This window comes from Lepidochelys olivacea (assembly GCF_965140295.1).
Source record: "Lepidochelys olivacea isolate rLepOli2 genome assembly, chromosome: 7".
NCBI lineage: Eukaryota > Metazoa > Chordata > Testudines > Cheloniidae > Lepidochelys > Lepidochelys olivacea.
The window spans coordinates 106326735-106346165 of NC_140417.1; positions in this window are offsets into that span (position 1 = coordinate 106326735).

Sequence of the window (19431 nt, forward strand, 5' to 3'; positions counted from 1 at the left end):
CTGAAAAGTTTCAATGTTCATTACATTAGCTAGCCTTAAAATTGAATACAAATCAATGTTAATCAATATGTAGTAATAAATAAATATTAAGGAACTGTTCCACTAATGTACAGGTAGCCTAATTAAAGCAACAACATGTGCTGCACTTACATACCTTAATTTTCTCTACAAAATCCTTATTGAACCACTACTTAAAAAAAAATAATTGCATTTGCAATTAGAAACACTGAAGTTACATTATCGATTTCCTGCTAAAAACCTTTTTAGTAAACAAGCAGAAACTACATTCATTAAATGTAAGTGCTTGGAGCTATGGTGTGAAATTCAATTCAGCCATTATCATGAATTACACTGATTATTGCTGTAATTATTTTCTCTTGGATACAACTGCCTTTCTGTTCCTTGTTAGTTGTGTTGGACATATAACCATGTTCATTTTATACCTAATAATATTCAACTGTAGTTCCGGCAATTACTATCACTTATACAAATCATTAAGTTAAGCTACAGGTACCTAGTAAGATACAAAAATTAAGTAAAACACCCGTTTTTTTTTACCTCTGAAATAAATAATACCATTGGTGAACAGAGGAAAATTACAGATGTTAACTGATTTACGTTAGAAAATGTCATTACCTTTTTCCCTTTCACTGACATTTTCGTCGTAGCAAACTTATGACGATCCATTTAAAACCTGTCAACAAAATATTTTCCCCATATCATAGAGATTAATACAACAACACTTCTTGTGAAAGATTCATCTCTCTAACAGCTATTATTTTAAAAGAAATATTTGTGCACCCCCAGGGCAGTGTGCAAATACAGTGCCCTAATAATCTGATCCATTAAAAGAATCCATTTCACGGATCATACCAAAACAAAAATATTTAGAGGTTAAGGACCTTATCCAAAGTCCATTGAAGTCAATGGAGAAACTGAAGGAGTACTTGTGGCACCTTAGAGACTAACCAATTTATTTAGTCTCTAAGGTGCCCCAAGTCCTCCTTTTCTTTTTGCGAATACAGACTAACACGGCTGTTACTCTGAAATGGAGAAACTGACTCCAGCTGACTTCCGTGAACTTTGGATCAGTCTCTTTATATAGCACTTTTCAAGCCAAAGGATCCCCGAATCATTCAAGGCCAAATCCTGAACTGCTCATTCTGGCAAAACTCCCCTTGATTTCAAGTTTTGCTTGAGTAAGGAACTGCGATTTTGAGGCTGCAATATAGGCACTGCCATTGGAGAGCAGGCACCTCCAGGACAGAGGGTGGAAAGCGACTGGAGACCAATACACTGTGAAAAAGGTGAGGGGCGAGAATATTTTGACCCAGGACATCCAGGCAAACTTCTCTTTACAGAAAGTATCTGGAATCTTTAGGATCGAATTTTTAAAAGAGCGGGCAGAGGTCTGCAGGTACTTATGCACCTAACTTATATTCACAATTGTAGCAATGGTGCATGGGAATCAAGTATTTGTTATAATTTACTTGATGTTTGTATATAGCACCACAGATATGCATAGCACAATAAAAATCTGTATAAATGGCTCATTAGGCATTTATCTAGTGACTTGTCTGTACAAATGCATATCAAGAAATGGTCACTACACCAAGAAGCTTACAATATAATGCCCCAATCTAGTGAACACCTATTCACATGGGTAAGCTGTCTGGAATGGCTCACAACTGTGAGTGCAACCTCCGGGAGCCTGTCAAGAAGCAGTGCAGAGATCCCCAGCTGGTTGTATCCTCTATAATTAGATTTCACCAACCCAGTAACAAGTGTGAACTCCTAAAGCACTATAACTTAACATGGAGTCACAGACAGTCCCCTTGCACATTCCAGTCTATCTTACCATCCAAGCAAGCTGGACTTAGTGATAGCTGGTTGCTGTACACCAAAGATCACCACAAAATATTCTGATTGCTCCTAGAGCCAAGAGAACAGTCACTTACCCAAGCAGGTCGATTAGTATCTTAGATCTCACACTAAAGACAACGCTTCTAACCAATCCTGTAGTAAACCATCTGAGAATTTATTCACTAAAAAAAGACATGAAGGAGTTATTACAAGGTTAAAGCATGCAAATATACACAGTCTATGAGTTACAGTCTATGGTTTCAAAATGTACAGAGTTGTAGTGATCTGTCAGCTCTGAATGTCTTTTAGGGCTAACCCAAGTTGACCCTGGGGAATCTCTGCTTCTGTTTTGTAACTCTGGCCCTGGGAGAGTCCAAACAGCAAAAGAGAAGAACATTTTCTGGTCAGCTATTTTTATTTCCTTCTTCCAGAATTCAAACTAATGGGACGAATCTTTTTGTACATAGCCTCTTCCTGAGTATAAGGAGGCAATTAACAAAGTCTTTGTATTGTGATGTCCCACAGTGGCCCATTTAGTTTAGACAGGCCTTCTTGATGGGCAGGAGACGATCGCTCCTGGTTGGGCTCACAGTTTCAGAGCAAACATTTTTTTAGAGTTACAAAGCAAAACCTTTAAATATGACCCTCTACCAGCTGATAAAGAAATTATGTGAGATTAATGCATGCAGCAATTTACAGGCATTTCGTAAAGTCTAAACACTTTGTGTCCAACACCCATCCTAACCAAACTAGCACACAGGTGAAACAGACTGATTTCCAGGAATGAATTTGTCAGTGCTCAGCTGAGCTTAAGGCTTAGGCAAGAGCTGGCTCCTGGTCTGCCAGCATCACAAAAGAGTTTACTGGATTGGAACCTAAGTTTGATATAAACATTAATGTCTAAAGAGTTCAATAAATAAATGAAAACAAATAAAGCTTGTACTCATAAGAGAAAAACAAACATTTGCTTTAAAGTGAAAAGTTAATGTCTTTGAATATCAGATCTAAAATTAAAACCTGAATGGCGAGCCAGTATTCAGCAATTTATAATCAGGGGAGTATGTATTCTGCAGCAAGCCAGACCTAAATACTGTGGTGAAGTCCCTGAGGTCAACAGAGGTCTGCTGCAGTAGACTGAAATTCTGTGGCAGATTCATTCAAATTAAAAACTATAGGGTCAAATTCTGCAGGTGCAAACTGGTGCAGCTTCGTTGTGATTTTGTCCCTATATTTTTTTAATGAATAAGATATGTAATCAGGACAGTGGACCCTGTCTTATTTAGTTTAATATTAAATTTAATGTGTTTTATGTTGTCACCACATTTTCACTATTGTCCTTTAAACAGAAACACATCTGTACAGTGGTTAAATAGTTAAATAAACATGAATTCTAGCCTCATCTGGACATGCAGAAATTTTATTCAGACATAGCAGAAGAAAGACACTTGAATGGGAGCTAGCAGAAGCATGGAGCAAAGTCCTGTCCATGAAAGTCAGTTAGCCTGTTGCTTCATTTTATATTTTCTCTGATAAATGCATTATTGTGATGATTTCTTTTGCTTTTTCACAGGTGACACATCTTATTGTAATCCAGGGAGCATCCAAATCAAAGCTTGTTGTGTTTTTGAATTATCATTGCACCATGCCATTACTAGAACAATATTAATTCCATTCACAAAAAATAGTGAGTATCTTTTTTACTTACAAGTTTCATTTCCATTTATATTAAGGACCTTTTTACTCTACCAGAGTGCGGTAAATGGCCTTAGCATAAATGACAATTGGGCCCATCAAAAATCTGGGTCCAATTCTGCTCTTAGTTACAGCAAAATAGTAACTTCAGTTGAAACTACAAGCAGAACTCAACCCTTCATTGCTATTTTCCCCAACATTTTACATGTATCTGTATTGTCTGATATCATATCTATTGCTGTCAGAATGGTGCCCATGGTATTTTCCTCTGGGAATACACTGCAAAGAGAACCTTGAAACATGAAGCAAATAGATTTCATTCATTGAACAAGGTTGGTGTGGGAATTCTAAGAAACCCAAAGGTCTTACTCCATATTGAAGCAGTGTGGCCTGTGAATACAGCACTAGATTAGGACTCACAACACCTGGGTTCTATTCTATTCCTAGTTCCGCCAATGGCATGCAGGGTGACATCCTGTTGTATGCCTCAGTTTTCCCATCTGTAAAATGAGCATAATGATATTGACCTCCTTGTAAAGTGCTTTGAGTTCCACTATTAAAAAAGCATAATAGAAAAGCTAAGTATTCATAGAATTTTTTCAATGAGAACCAAATATAGTAGAAAACTCTGCAGTATCCATAAAATATTAGGAAACCTAATATGAAGATTACGGGAACAAAAATATTTATTGGCCCATGGTATTTGAAGAAGAGTGAGGCTGCGGGAATGACACATGAGTTCTTTAAATGAACAAACCTGCTTACTAATGTTCACTAAAATATCCATGAGAAAGGTTGCAAAATTGACTGACTCAAAATTCAATTCAGACTTCACAAAAATGCCTGATGGTCCATTTTCTTACTGTTCACCTAGCACTAATATGTATTGCTGCTTATCTGAAGGTGCTAAATTAAGAAGAGAATCAAGAAAGTCCAACCTGAAATACAAAAGTGGAAGATTTTAATATATAATTAAGCAATAGATATTCAAGAATATCTTCTTCATAAGGGAATCTTTCCTCAGGCCCCTCTACAAACATGTAACATAACCTTCAAAGTAAAAAAGATTTGTTGCATTAGTTCTGCTTAGCTAACCATGAATACTAATTGCAGGAAGAATGAATTGCATCCAGTGCCCTAGGGCATGAGCTCACCAGAACACACAAAAGTTTCATAAGGCCAGCACAAACAATGGAGTACGGGCCCACCAAAATGAGTGTAAAACAACCTCAGTGAAATTCAGTACACCATGATCTTTACCAAACCTCTAAATTAAAAAAAAAGTCAACATCTGTTCTACAGACAGCAGAAGGAAGAAGAGTGTCAAGAACCAGGATTTTCATTACCTATATATATTTTCAAAATAGTTTGTCTTATTCAGTTCGACTAATAAAATAGGTCAGATTCACTCAAATGCTCTGGCTGCTTTGATCCACTTCAGTGATGCAAACCCATCTTTGGGCTGCTCTCAGTTACATCTGGGCCAAACTTGGCCCCCAGTCATTCTGAGGATTGAAGTGCAGAAAGATGACATAAATCTACGTTTTGCTCCTCAGTCCCACCCAGGTGTGCTGGGAAGAGCTCCAATGTGTTTATGCCACAGTTTTACTCTGAGTTTTACTCAGTTTGTTAGTATTAAACCATGGATGGATCAGGAGTTACAAAACAGGGTCAGTGTCAAGAATGTCATGAACAGATAAATATCAGAAATGATCCCAAAACAGACCCTCAGTCAAGTATCCCCAAACTTTGACTGGAGCAGCCGTTGCTTAGATTTTCATCTTTTTGTATTATTTTAACACTTCAGATCAACTATTTACACTTTGCCATTAGCATGTAAATAGGGTTACCATACACCCAGGTTTTCCCAAACACTGCCTCTTTTTTGAGCCTCCTTTCTCTGTCTGGATGCATTTTTCAAGTAACAGGACAGGTCCTGGATTTTAGCAGAGCAGACAGGCTGCCGCTCAGAAAGATCCATGATTGGTCAGCTTCCCTGCATCCACAGATGATTGGTCCATTCCCCCGCAACCACAGCTGCCAGGTCCAGCTCACAGAGACCCAGGCTCCCAGTCCTGGGGACGAGATCCGACAAGGAGGTGCTGACTGATGACTGTTGCTGTGTCCTGGGCTAGCACCAGCCATCCTACCACCGTGACAGGGAGCGACACTGCCCCACCACCTCCAGTGTTTACCCCCGCTGCAGGTACCCCATCCAGAACCCACAACTTTACCCCTACCCCCAGCTCCTCTGTCCCATCCCCCCACAACTCCTCCCCACTCCAGCAGTGTCCTCTTTTTGGGAACCTGACATATGGTAACCCTATGTATGTATTCACCTAGCCCAAGTTCCTTTTTGCAGGTAAGCAATACTCTATGAATTTTATTTTTTTCTGGGACTAGGTTTACGACAGCAATATCAGCACCAGAACATTGTCACATAAGTGTATTGAAGATTTGTGCTTCTGAATCAACACTTCTCCTAACAAATGATATATCTACACACAAACACTGATTTATATACAGCAAATTAATTCTTGGAATAACTTCACTAAATTTAGCAAAATTATACCAGGAATGATTTTTGGCATGTTGTGTTTAATCCATTACTTTTGTAACGATTAAATTCTTTTTTTATTCTCATCAACATTCTCACCTACTCCCTGTGGAACAAGGACAAAGCCTTCAACTGAAACTATAAATGAAGGACTTCACTGCTGAATTTTTACCTGTTCAGCTCATTATAAATCCTGAGAAAAGGTTATTCTTAAAAGGTAAGTAATTTAATATTGAGCTAATTAGTATGTTTGACAGACACCACGATACACTTGCAAAATTCACATGCTGTCATCTTTTCAATGATTGAGTATGCTTGCTTCATACCTGTGTGAGGTAAATATCAATATCTCCATTTTACAGATGGAGAAGTTGAAGCAAAGAAATTACAGGACAAATTTTCCAAAACCCATGCAGCTGAGTTCAGGTTGTACACTCTTCTGTACAGCACAGGATGCTGTTTCTTTTCAAATATATATGCAGTAGAACCTTAATTTTATGTACAATGATCTTACAGACAATCAGTTATACAAACCATTTTTCCCAGCAGGAAAAAAAATAGCATAATGAAAGTGAAGTCGATGAAGACCAAGACAACATCCCTTCACATTCTAATGCCTTCAGTGTATTGGAAATTGCTTGGCAGTGATTTGAAGGGCAAGGACAGAGTCCTGCGGTGCACCATCCTGTAACTTATGCACCCTACCTGCTGTCATTTTGAGATTTCAATTTTAGGAACTCAATTTCCAATGAGTTCATAAAGTAGGGGATTGACTGTATACATGTTGACAGGTTTCAGAGTAGCAGCCGTGTTAGTCTGTATTCGCAAAAAGAAAAGGAGTACTAGTGGCACCTTAGAGACTAACCAATTTATTGGAGCATGAGCTTTCGTGAGCTACAGCTCACTTCATCGGACGCATACTGTGGAAAATACAGAAGATGTTTGTTTTTATACACACAAACCATGAAAAAATGGGTGATTATCACTACAAAAGGTTTTCACCCTAGTGGGGGGGGGGAGAGAAAACCTCTTGTAGTGATAATCACCCATTTTTTCATGGTTTGTGTGTATAAAAACAAACATCTTCTGTATTTTCCACAGTATGCGTCCGATGAAGTGAGCTGTAGCTCACGAAAGCTCATGCTCCAATAAATTGGTTAGTCTCTAAGGCGCCACAAGTCCTCCTTTTCTTTTTGTGTATACATGTTATGATCGATGTCACCAGGTGGCACTGTTACACATCCGATGAAGTGAGCTGTAGCTCACGAAAGCTTATGCTCAAATAAATTGGTTAGTCTCTAAGGTGCCACAAGTCCTCCTTTTCTTTTTACAGTCTTACAAGGTCTCTTTTTATTTTATTTTATTTTATTTTATTTTTGCAAGTGAGCAAGCTTTGACTCTTTGGATGATAGGATGTGCTTTTGTTAGTTTTGGTTGTGCCAGGTGCTCTGTAGATTGGAAATAGCTTCAGAAAAGAGTGAGTTGTGCAAGAAACAAGAGGGTTTGCTCTCTCCCCCTTGAGCGCTCAGAGTCAATGACTGAGGTAGTGTTGCTCCCTGGAACCCAGACATTGGTGTTGAGCTCAGGTCCCTGAAAGAAAGGATTGCCCTGCATGTCATTTGTCCATCTCATTTCAGGACTGGAATGTGTGTGTAAATAAAGCAAATTGCACTTAGAATATACTCAGACTCCATGTCATCGATTTCTCCTCTACTGGGAGAGATTAGATATAGATATAGAGATATATACAAACACACAAACACAGAGTATATTCATATCTAGACAAATTGAAAATTAGGCCAGCATTGTGCACAGTGGTACACAAATCTGAATTATGGCAGATCATCAAAGTTACTTGCTGTGCTGTCAGTCCACTGACCCCTATTGGATATATTCAGTAGTGCTGTATGATGTACTTTGACTGGTTAATAACACTCAAAGGGGTCAAATAATTTTCCTGGCTGAATATAGGGCCAGATCTTTTGGGTCCAGCTGAGCTGTGCTCAGTACAAGATCTGCAGTGATGGGGGGAATGTAATTCTAAGCTACTTTTCTGCTCCTGTGGCTGAGCAAAGGCTGGACCTGACCCTATGACAAATTAGGGCAGTCTAAGAGTTTGGCCTGTCCAAGAATGTGCCTACCTCAGTGGAGAGGAAAACAGCTGCTGTAAAGCTGGCAATACACCACCCAGAAATTCCCCTATGTCTTGGGAATCTCCATTTGCCCTTGGGAGTGGGTTTCCATCAACTTTCAGCTGCTGGAGCAGCAACAAGTGGATGGACGCAGGGACTAGGATCTAGCCTATGACACTTAGTTCAAATCATGACTGTGGAAAAGGCATTTTAGCCCATTGGAAGTGTTCTGAGGAAGAGATAGTCGGAAGCTCATGAGCATCACAGATATAAGAGCTAAAAAGAGATTAAACCATAGCAACAAGAAGCAAGCAGTCTAAGCTCACTGCTACTACATTCAGCATAGGTAACAGGACCAGCAGGACAAGCAAAAAGAAAGCATGAGCCTTCAGACCCCGTGAATCACTCTCTCATACATAGAATAATAAATGGGTAGAATGCTCCAACAGGCAAATGCGCTGATGGCAAAAAAACTCAGGAGTGATTTTCAGGGCACAGCCTATCAGACCTGCCCTCTCTGTGGGATCATTTTATCACAAATTCACCTACATTTGGTTGCAAGATAAAAATGTGATGACATAATTTGGTTAATACACTTGTTGTAATGTCAGATTAGGCACTTTCTCTTGGAATTTTTGGGGAGGATGCTCTTTCTTCAGCTCTCCTAGGCTGAGTGCACATATTGATGCTCTTACTTAGCCTGACAATCCCATAAAACGTAAAAACGTTTTCTCCTACCATTGTAGAGCTTTTCTGGGTTTCTGCTGTACTATGTCTATTAGCATCTGTGGTAGTCACTAGGCAAATCCTGCACAACTCTTTCAGAACTCTACATGCTCTATAATATCTGTGGCACTGTGGGGTGCCTAGGGTAGCCCTCACTGAAAATGCCAAGGTCAGGGCAGGCAGCAAAAGGGAGAGCAGATAGCCCCAAGACAGGTAGGAAGTTAAACTCCCCAACCAGACACAAACTTTGCTTCTGATCCTCCACACAGGTTATCAAGAAGCTAAAAAAAGAAATCACAGAGCCCCCTTTATTGCATTCCAGTTCTATGGCTCCCAGTCATCACCTATGTCCAGTACAGTGAGAAGTTATTTAAAAAACTCTGCTCACATATACAGAATGTTCTTCTGACCCCAAAGGGTCAGCCACATTACCAGGCCAGTATAGGTTTGGGACTTACCCAAAATACCATGCTGCCAGCCAATCCTTTAGTGGCTAAAACTAAACATTTAATATAAAGGGAAAAAAAGAACAAGAAGAGAGTTGTTAAATGGTAAAGCAATCAAATACATACAGAGACTTTAAAGCCCATATATCAGGTTCTTAGCAGCATTAATGAGTTTGCTGGCTTGAAAGTCCCTCTGGAACACATCCACCGGTTGGATGTGTCATTCAGTCCTTTCTTCAGAGCTTCATCTGTACAAAAGTTACTCCAGAGGTAAGAAGCAGGAATGAAGACAAAATGGAGAAGATACAGCTTCCTTTTATAGTCTTTTGCCATGTGTCTTGTACTTCCTTTGTCCCAAACACAAGCTGCCCAGCACATGACATGGAAACCTTAGAGTTCTCTGTTCACAGACACATCACATGCCTTGCTGAATCATAAGGTGTATCACCTGGCTCCTTTCAATGGGTTCATTGTACAGTTGATGACTCTTGATGGGCCATCAAACAGTCTAGGCAGTGCTGATGCCAAGCTTTCTGGGGGTGTCACCCAGAAACACAGCACAAGTTTGGAAACATAGATATACCATACATATCTACAATTCATAATACAAAGGTGATACAAACATATTAACAAAATTATCACATTTGGTAAATTATAACATTTTCACAGACACCTTACATGGCATATCTGGCACGATTCATTACAATTTTATAATTATGATTTTATTGATACCAGTAAGTGTCTCCCATATTCCAAACAGCATCACAATATCAATGCAGGGTTTGTGTAAAGACTGCTTTGAATGGTCATGTGGACAGTTGTGACTTTGTCTGAGGCATAGATGGTAAATGAAATGCTGGCAAATTGTCAAAAAGACTTCTTCATACACATAGAGAATTTTGTTGGATGTCTCTGGAGCCTTCATTGTTCTCTACCAATAGAGCCAAATTTTGACCCTGTAGAGTCCATAAGGAAAGGATTCACATTTATCAGGTCTCTGTGTATTGTAAAATAGCATGATACCTGAAAAGGTGAACTTTTAATAACAGATGAGGCCAAGATTTTCAAAAGTGACTATTGAGTTTTGGAGCCCTGGATTTTGGATGCCCAACTTGAGACAACTGAAAGACACCTGATTTTCGGAGTGGGTGCTCAGCACTTTCTGAAAATGAGACCTTTCTAAGGCATCCCGGGTTGGGCACCCACAAACTGACACATCCCAAATCACTTTTGAAAATCTTGGCTGAACATGCATTTCGTTTTCTCCATGGTCTAATGAATAATTATGCTAATCCTATAAATGCCAGCTCTATGATCACTATCAACCATTAGAGAAAAGCAGTTGGCAAACCTCTAATAGGTTATGGGAAAGAGAGAGAGAGCTTGCACTTCAGGATCAAAGGAAAAGGAACTAAGTGTCATGTTACTGTGATGCTCTATGTGGAAAGGGAAAGACACGAGGATTTATTCTTTAAACAAATTTTGGTAATATCTGCTTTGTAATTTTTCCCTGGAAGTACATAGCCTCGCTTGGAAATACTACACGAAGTATATTGTAGAATTTTCTGATGTGGTGGGACAGGACTTTCAAAAGTCCTCTGTGCTGCCTGAACTCTGCTCCCATTCAAGTCAATGATAAAACTGGCATTGCTTTCTAGGCCAATGCTGTGTTGCTTTTGAAAATCCCATCCGTTAGTTATAACTTTTCTCTCACTTTGACACCTGCACAGTGGGACGCAGGGTAACTAAGACAAGTAGGGAAAAATACACCTGCCTTCAACATTTCTAAAACAGTTTTTCTGTAAAATTGTTGCTTCTACAGAATCCTTGACGGCTCGGTGTGGTAAACGGGTTAGATGGTAGCTGTTCCAATTTCAATAGACTCATGGGAGTTTTGCCAGGCAGACAGAGTAGGGAAAAGAACAGGCTGTAACCACTGTATAGACAGAGCAGAAGATCAACATTTGCCTTGAGGTTGGAAAGAAATCATTTGTCTTCCAGCTTTACTCAGGGAACCGACAAGCTAAGAACCAGGAACAATAGTTGCGGCCTGCTCTAGAGAGGATGGATAACCCAAATAAAAGAAGAGGAAGAAATAGGCAAGGATAGTAAATTGCACTGATAAAAGATAGAACTGCCTTTAGAAATGCATATGCTTGTAAGGTAGGGACAGAATCTTGGTACTTGACAGTGAGCATGTCTGAACAAGTTTTTAAAGAACTTTGGATTTTTAAAATTTAGTATTAAGAAAAATTGCAGCTGAGGTTTCCCACTTTCCTTGCAGTACTTGGATCAGTGCAATTGCAGCGCTTAAAATGACATTTCTAGGACTGCATTAATGGCTGATCAATTAATGAGATAGGGTGCAGATAAAAGGTCCAACTAGGCCTTAGCTGTTTTCTTAATAGAAAGACCTGTTAGTAAAAAAGGATTGGCCAGGGAGCAGGGTAACAGAACTTTTTCATGTGGCAGATTATAAGTATTCGTTAGATTCACACATAAACAAGACTGAAATGCAATTACATATTCCACAAGGACCAAAATGGTTTTAACCTGTTCATGGTAAAAGTAAATAAATAAATAAAATGAAGATCCTGACACTGATGTTGAAACAGATCGAAATGGACTTTTTTTTTTTTTTTGGTTAAGTTTTTTTTTTTCTCTTCATTTTAATAATGATGTCGTCTGTTTCACAGTCTGTGGCCTCTTCTGGTCTTAAAGATACTGAGACAGCAGATGCTTCCTAAATGGAAAGGAAATTGTAATGATGTAGATCCTCATTCACATTATTTTTCAAATAGGTTTGAGCACTACAAGTTGTATAGGGCAGGTGGGATTGTGCTGCTGACTGCTTAAAAAGGTAAACTTGAATACAAATAGACAAATCAAGCACACATGTTGATTTGAAAGTTTATCGTCAGTTCCTCAATACACTGCAGTTAAAATAAAGTCATTACTATCACTGAGTGTCCTTCTCAGCATCAGAAAGCTAGAAATTAACTTAATTGCCGAACTGCACCTAAAAACAGCTGCTATAAACATTACAATTTGGCTTTTAGTCTCATCAAAATTCCAAATATGTTAAAAAACTAATTTGCAAATGTGCTTAAATTAACACCTTGCAACCACAATATTTAACCTGATGTCTAATCTGATGTCAAGTGAAAACAAGCCAAACAACATGGAAATTGTATATAGTACAAAAAGTCTGAGCAATTTAATTGAAAATCTTAATTATAGCGGTGCCATCAGAAATGCTGTCATTCTATTGATGTTTCATTACAGGTCCTAGTTTTTTTCCACATACTAGAACTCAGATGAATTAATCTGAATCAAGATGAGATTTAAGTGTTTGGAAATGTTGTTTCATTTGGAAAAATATAATGAATTTTACAAATACGCGTAGCTTCATGTAAACAGTTAACGTTTGCTTCAAGAGGCTAATTGGTGCAATGTGTTACCATATTGATCTTTCCTCCGATGGAAAGTATTCTTGTATCTTTATCCTGTCTTAGATCACAAGTGAAACTGTGCTTGATAACTCCATGCCAGTTCTTGCTTGTCATCTGTAGGGCTTGTCAACAAACCAGGAAAAATACTTCAGGAGAATTTTTAGGGTTTTTTTTTTTAATTTAAAACTTTCACAAGAAGGTGAAATATCTTGATCATTGAATATTTCAACCAGCTCTATACATGATCAAAAAACCTGAAAAAATGCAATGAAAAAAAAATTGGAACAGGGGTATTGACCATCAATTTTTAGACAAAAACTTAATCAAAAACTCAAAAATTGTAAAATTTTAATCAACTCTAGCCATTTGTACGTATCACATAATCACTTGTCAAGAGAGGCTCAGGACTACTATTACAGGTCTCTCAAACACAAAGCAGATACTCATTTGCATAGTGCAAATATGCAACTGCCTAGGGATAGAATGCCAGGGCTGCAAAATTTCCTACACGTGTTTTACGAATGGGGATCTGCCTATGCAAGATTTGTACAAATCTGCACTTCAAAAATATATAGTTAGCATCCAGGTACAGATTATCCCCTTACCTGAGACAGATGTCATCATTTGTCATGCCTCCTTCTGACTTCAAAACATAGAATGGGCTTGAGATGAAGTTGGAATTTTCAATAATATTTTTATGAATGATATGCATAGTAGTGACTTACTTGACTGGGGATTACTACTCTGTGGGTGCAAAGGGGTTAAAAAGCTGCTCTTAGGGCAGAGCTGGAGACCTGAGGTGTTTTTTTCATGTAACTGTCTCAGGTGGCATGAACTGGTCATTAAAGGTCCTGCTGAAAATGACCTGTATCGATAGAGGATTCGGAAAGACAATGGGAGCCCCTGGGAATGAACAATTGGTACTTGTTCATGGGAAACTCCAGCAGGCAGAACATGTGAACTCAGCATAGGTCTGCAGGAAGAGGACAATGGACCCAGAGGTGACAAGAGGCTATGACATCAGCTGGCCTTTGGAGGGGCACAACAGTTCACCTGGGACTGAAAAACTAGGGACAGAGACAGACAGAAGAAACCAAGATGTTTCAAAGAGAGGACTGGCTTGGCCAGCATGGACTATATGTCTTAACCTTTGCTTCTCTGTGCTAACCTAAGGACTTCCCAATGCTGTGTTCCAGTTAACTAATAAACCCTATTCTGTTTTGAAAAGGCTGCCTGGTGTCACTGCAAATACTTGTGCAGGTTCAGTGATCCCTGAGGAGGGCAAATATTTTCTGAACAGGAGTATCTCAGTTGGACTTGCTGGTCAGAAGTCAAAGTGTGAAGGAGGAGTGCTGGAGCCCAGAGGATCAGTCTCGTGGCATTATGACCAGGTGGCCTACACTTAGGGAAGAGTGGGACAACGCGGGGGGTCTGGCACCCTGAAAGGACTGTTTAAAAGCAGAGGCGTAGCACACGTCCTATGGATCCAGGACAGGACTTTCTCCTAATTATCTACCCTGGAAGTGCACTGATTTTTTTTCCCTAACTGGAAATAAAATTATCTGCTTCTGCCAAAGATCAGGATCCCAAATGTAATTCAAAAGATTGGAGTTCCTGAGAGTATTTACCAGAAATGCCACATATCACGAATACAGACCACCCATACTAATTACATAACTGATTATTATTTATATACATAAAACAGACACATGGATAAAGAAGAATCAAATGATACCCTTCATTTGGACTCACAGAAAGCTTTTGACAAAGTCACAGGAGCCTATTAAGGAAACTAAGGAGTCATGGGGCAAAGTATTATCATGGATTAGAAATTGGCTGAGATGGAAATCAAAAAGGGGAAATAAATGGTCAATTTTTAATACAACAAAAGGTTACCAGCAGGGTGTTCCAAGGTTCCATACTGGGAAACGTGATGCTTAGTGTATTAATTAATGATCCAAAGAAGGGGTGAACAGTGAAGTGGCAAAATTTGCAGATACTACAAAATTATTTAAATTAGTCAAGATCAGAGTAGATTATTGAGGAACTTCAGAGAGTTAGATAGAGGTAGATAAACTGGCAACATGATGGCAGGTAAAAAATAATGTTGACAAATGCAAGGTAATGCACATTGGAAGGAATAATCTGAACTCATACAACACACTGGGTTTAAAGTTAATTGTAATCACATATTAAAAAAAGACCTGATGGCACTGTGGCAGCCCAGGTTTTAAAAAAAACTACTCAATATACAGGTTTCAGAGTAGCAGCCGTGTTAGTCTGTATCCGCAAAAAGAAAAGGAGTACTTGTGGCACCTTAGAGACTAACAAAAGTCTCTAAGGTGCCACAAGTCCTCCTTTTCTTTTTACTCAATGTACAGGAACCAGTGGTGGTAAATATGTACATAAGATCTAAAAGGAATAGTATAGAAAATACTGGACATATTATAAAGACTTTATACAAATTGATGGCATGACCGTACCTGGAGTACTGTATACAGTTCTGGTCACCAAATCTCAAAATAGATATAGCAGAAATAGAGAGGGGTGATGGAAATGATGAGTGGGCAGGAAAGACTGCCATACGAATAGAGATTGAAATGATTGCAACTATTTAGCTTTGAGAGAAGATGAATAAAAGGGGACATGATAGAAAAAATACAAAATGATGGCATACAGAAGAAGATAAATTGGATGCTCTATTTACCTCTTTCCATAATATGAGAACAAAGGGGCATTCAACTAAATAGCCATATAACAAATTTAAGCTTGAAAAAAGACTTTTTGTAGCAAAAGGGAACTTGGTTTATGATGCAAAAGCCCTATCAAAAATCTCCCTATAATTATCAGCTACCACCATGCAGAGCTTTGATTTAGCTGAGAAAAGTGTAAAATCAGATATAGTCAGCAAATTCCCTCGTGACACATCTAAGCTGATCAAGCATATAAGATATTCCTATAGGTCTCATAACATTTTGGGGCAATTACTACATGTCCATACTGAGATTTGTTTCATGACTAATTGACTAATTATACAGCATGGGATCATTGGGTCTGATACATCTTCATCTGATGTGTCTCACACAAGGTATGTCTCAAAAGTATTTTTGTAACAATATTATGTTTTCAAAGGCCTCAGGCCATGCGTCATTCTATGCAATTTCAGCCTTGCAAGTGCAACTCACCTTCATGTATAATTCTTTGTGCTATCACTTGGGCACCCAAATGATGGAATTTATAAAGACAAAACCCGTTTGTGCTTGATTTGCTCTTTACTTGCACATGAAACTGGATTATTTGTGTGCACAAGTGACAGCATGCAGAAATTTTGCATGGAAAGTTGTGCAAACACACAGGACATGTATTGAAAATTCAATCCATCAGGTCAAAATGAGGTGTACATTTTGTACAGTGACCATGATTTAATGGCAGGTTTCAGAGTAGCTAATGTGCCACAAGTCCTCCTTTTCTTTCATGATTTAATGGTTATCTTGTCCATTTCCTTTATCATCAGTGACAGAGTCCTTGTTTAACCTGAGATATAACTTTGTTTTTAGCATTTTCTATTTTTATTATGGACAAAATACTAAAATAAATGTAAGTATTTGACTCAAATGATAGTAACAAAATGCAATCCCATATGGCTATGAAGTTCACCAAATTATGTCTAGGTAATGCAGTCCATATTTTGGCATGAAATCTGATTCTCATTTCTGAGATTCCTGAAACAAAAGAAGAAGTTGGAAGTGTAAGAGCAGACACAGACCTTAATCCTACAAACCCTTATGCATATAAATAACTTTACTCACTTAAGTAAGTCTACTAAGAGCAATGAGGCTAGTTCATGGTCACATACATAACTTTGCAGAATCATACTCTTAATAAGCAGCTGAGATTAAAAACAAAAATTCTGTGTCCATAATTGTATGATCCCTGTGGAACTGAAAATATTCATGGATTTTTTTACTTTATAATCTTGCATTGACAGAGAAATTAACAAAATTTCCTAGTAAATCTTTTCTTGCTTTTATTTATGTAATTCTATGAGACTCTGATTATTTACCAAATCAGATTAGTAATTCTGAAGGTCAGAAATTATTCTTGTTTACTCCCCAAAATCTTTATAATTTTTCATTCTGAGGCAAATTCTTAAGTAGGTACTTTTAGCACATAAAATATAGATACAGTATTTGGAAAATGTACTAAATGATCCCATTTCATGAGTTTTATAGAAATTGTGTTGACAAGATACATGAATTTTATACACACATCTCCTTTCAGAGTATTTATTTTAATATGTGCACATGGGCTAGTTGAGTCTCACGGCATTTCTTTTTTTATAACAAATGATCACTGCTGAAGCCATTGTTAACCTATTGTGTAATGGTATTTCAGTGTTTGAGAGATTAATTGCTTTTGGTGTAAAATATGGCAGTGGATCTATACTCCTAAGCACTGCTAATTAGTTTCTAACGTAACTACAATATTTTTTGAAGAGAGGTTTTTCAATTTCAAATCTCTCTAAAAGCATCCCTTAGGCTGAAATTAAGTTTAAAGGGTGTCACTGAAGTCTGTGCTGAGGTACTGGGACAAGCTCAGGTTACTGTCCAACCTGACATGACTCAGGGTCAGTGGGGCTGAAAATTCCCTAGCCAAGCCTCCCCGAGCCATGACTATACTATGTCTGAGGCAAAGGGTGAAAATACCCTTCATCACAAAACATGACACCAAACTAATGGTTACAAATGTGTTTTCAAGCAGGGGGTGGGGGGAAAGGCTTTAGAATATTCTGCTGTATATGCAAGACAGGATTTTTTTAAACAGCTCTAAAGATTTGGGGGTTAAATGTTGCTTTGTTTAGAAATGGTGGTGAAGCTGATAGGGATTTATTTTCTATGCCAAAATTTACAGCAACATTTTGTAAGCGATGGCCAATACAGATGAAGGGAAGAAACTGTAAACACTAACAAAGTCAATTTAACACACAGTTGGTTTTATGATAACAATTCCTAGAGATGGGTTCAGTTTGGTTTTTCCTGTTGCTTTCATTGCTTATTCCTTTCAGGTTCTATTTCAGTTTCACAATGTTATAGCTGATCTTTTGAATACTCAGCGTCATTTAGGAGTAGTGAGAAGCTACAAGAATGATCAAAAATTTTCCATAAGCCTGATCAAACAGAAATAGGAGACCAGATAAGTATACATGGCCCATTTCTGGCTGAGTTGCTGTTGACATATGTGCTGGAGAAACTGTAGTAAAAGCACAGAGCAGAAATAGGATGCCCATATTCTGCTTCCTATCCCAAAGACTGCAGGTTCTCTCAGGTGCAGGGTATTGCAAGGCATGGCATTAGATTCAGGAGGAATGTTTATGGGTAGATGTATATGTGGCCACTCTGACCAGGGAATGATGCCTATGCACAGCCCTCTTCTTCCACTCTCCAATTATTCATGCTATCAGCAGAAAGGTAAAAGAATGAGAAGGGTCTTTGTAAGGTCCCAGCCAACTAGTTAGCACACGTTAACACAGGGTGAGCAGCATATTATCATACCAGTTAGTTCCATTTTGAGAATCTGGCCTGTGACTAATATTTGTAAATCTGTTAGGCTCAAAATCATAGGCCTAGTCATATGAAAGTAATTGTTCTTATTAATCACCAGCTGATGTCCCCGAATACTGCTCTCAAACTCCATGAGTTTTGGGGGGAGTCAGGATCAGATTGCAACAAGTGAACCCTATCATGGTTCCCCTCCTGGCCACCTCTTCCTCTGGTTTTGCACAAGTAGATAAGCTAGCCAGAATTTGGTTTCAAGGTTATAAACACCACCAATATGTTTTTCTAAATCCCCAGACACCAGACGATGGAATGTAACTTGCCAATATTCCGTCGATAGCTATAGAGGGCCAGATCGCTGGCCATATTAAAGCTGCTTCATGCCATTCCCGTGATGCAATGCTGATTTAAGTGGAAAGAGGCAGATTTTCCCTTCATAAGGGAATGAATACTCATGTGAGGTGGGGCCCTTGCCTTCTGATCAGATCCTTTCCCCCTTTTGCAAACCCTTAATTCAGTTTAAAAAATAAACAATTTTTTTATTAGTATTTAGCCGCCCCAAACTTTGATGTTTCCTTCTTCACTGATGGTTGATGTGTTGCATACAAAAATTGTATCCAACATTTTGCAAAAGGAAAGTTAAATCACAAGGGCAGAAGTTATCAACTGTGCTTGCCAGGGGTGAAATCTTAGTCCCATTGAAGTAATGGGAAAACCCCTATTGACTTCACTTGGTGGTTAATGACCTAAAAGAAATCAGAGGGCAAACTTCCAGATGGGATAATGTAAACTCTCATAGTTCCAGTGAAGTCAAAGGAACTATGACCACTGACACCAGCTGATGATCTGTCTCCTGAACTTGAACCTATATGTCACAAGGTTCTCTGAGTTCATGCTATTTTTGGGGAGTCACTCCAGTCTTCAGACAGAATGACACAGCACATCTACTAGCTGCTTCTTCTCCTTCTTCTTCTCTGATACAAACATATGCTTGTGAGGGCTGTCCCA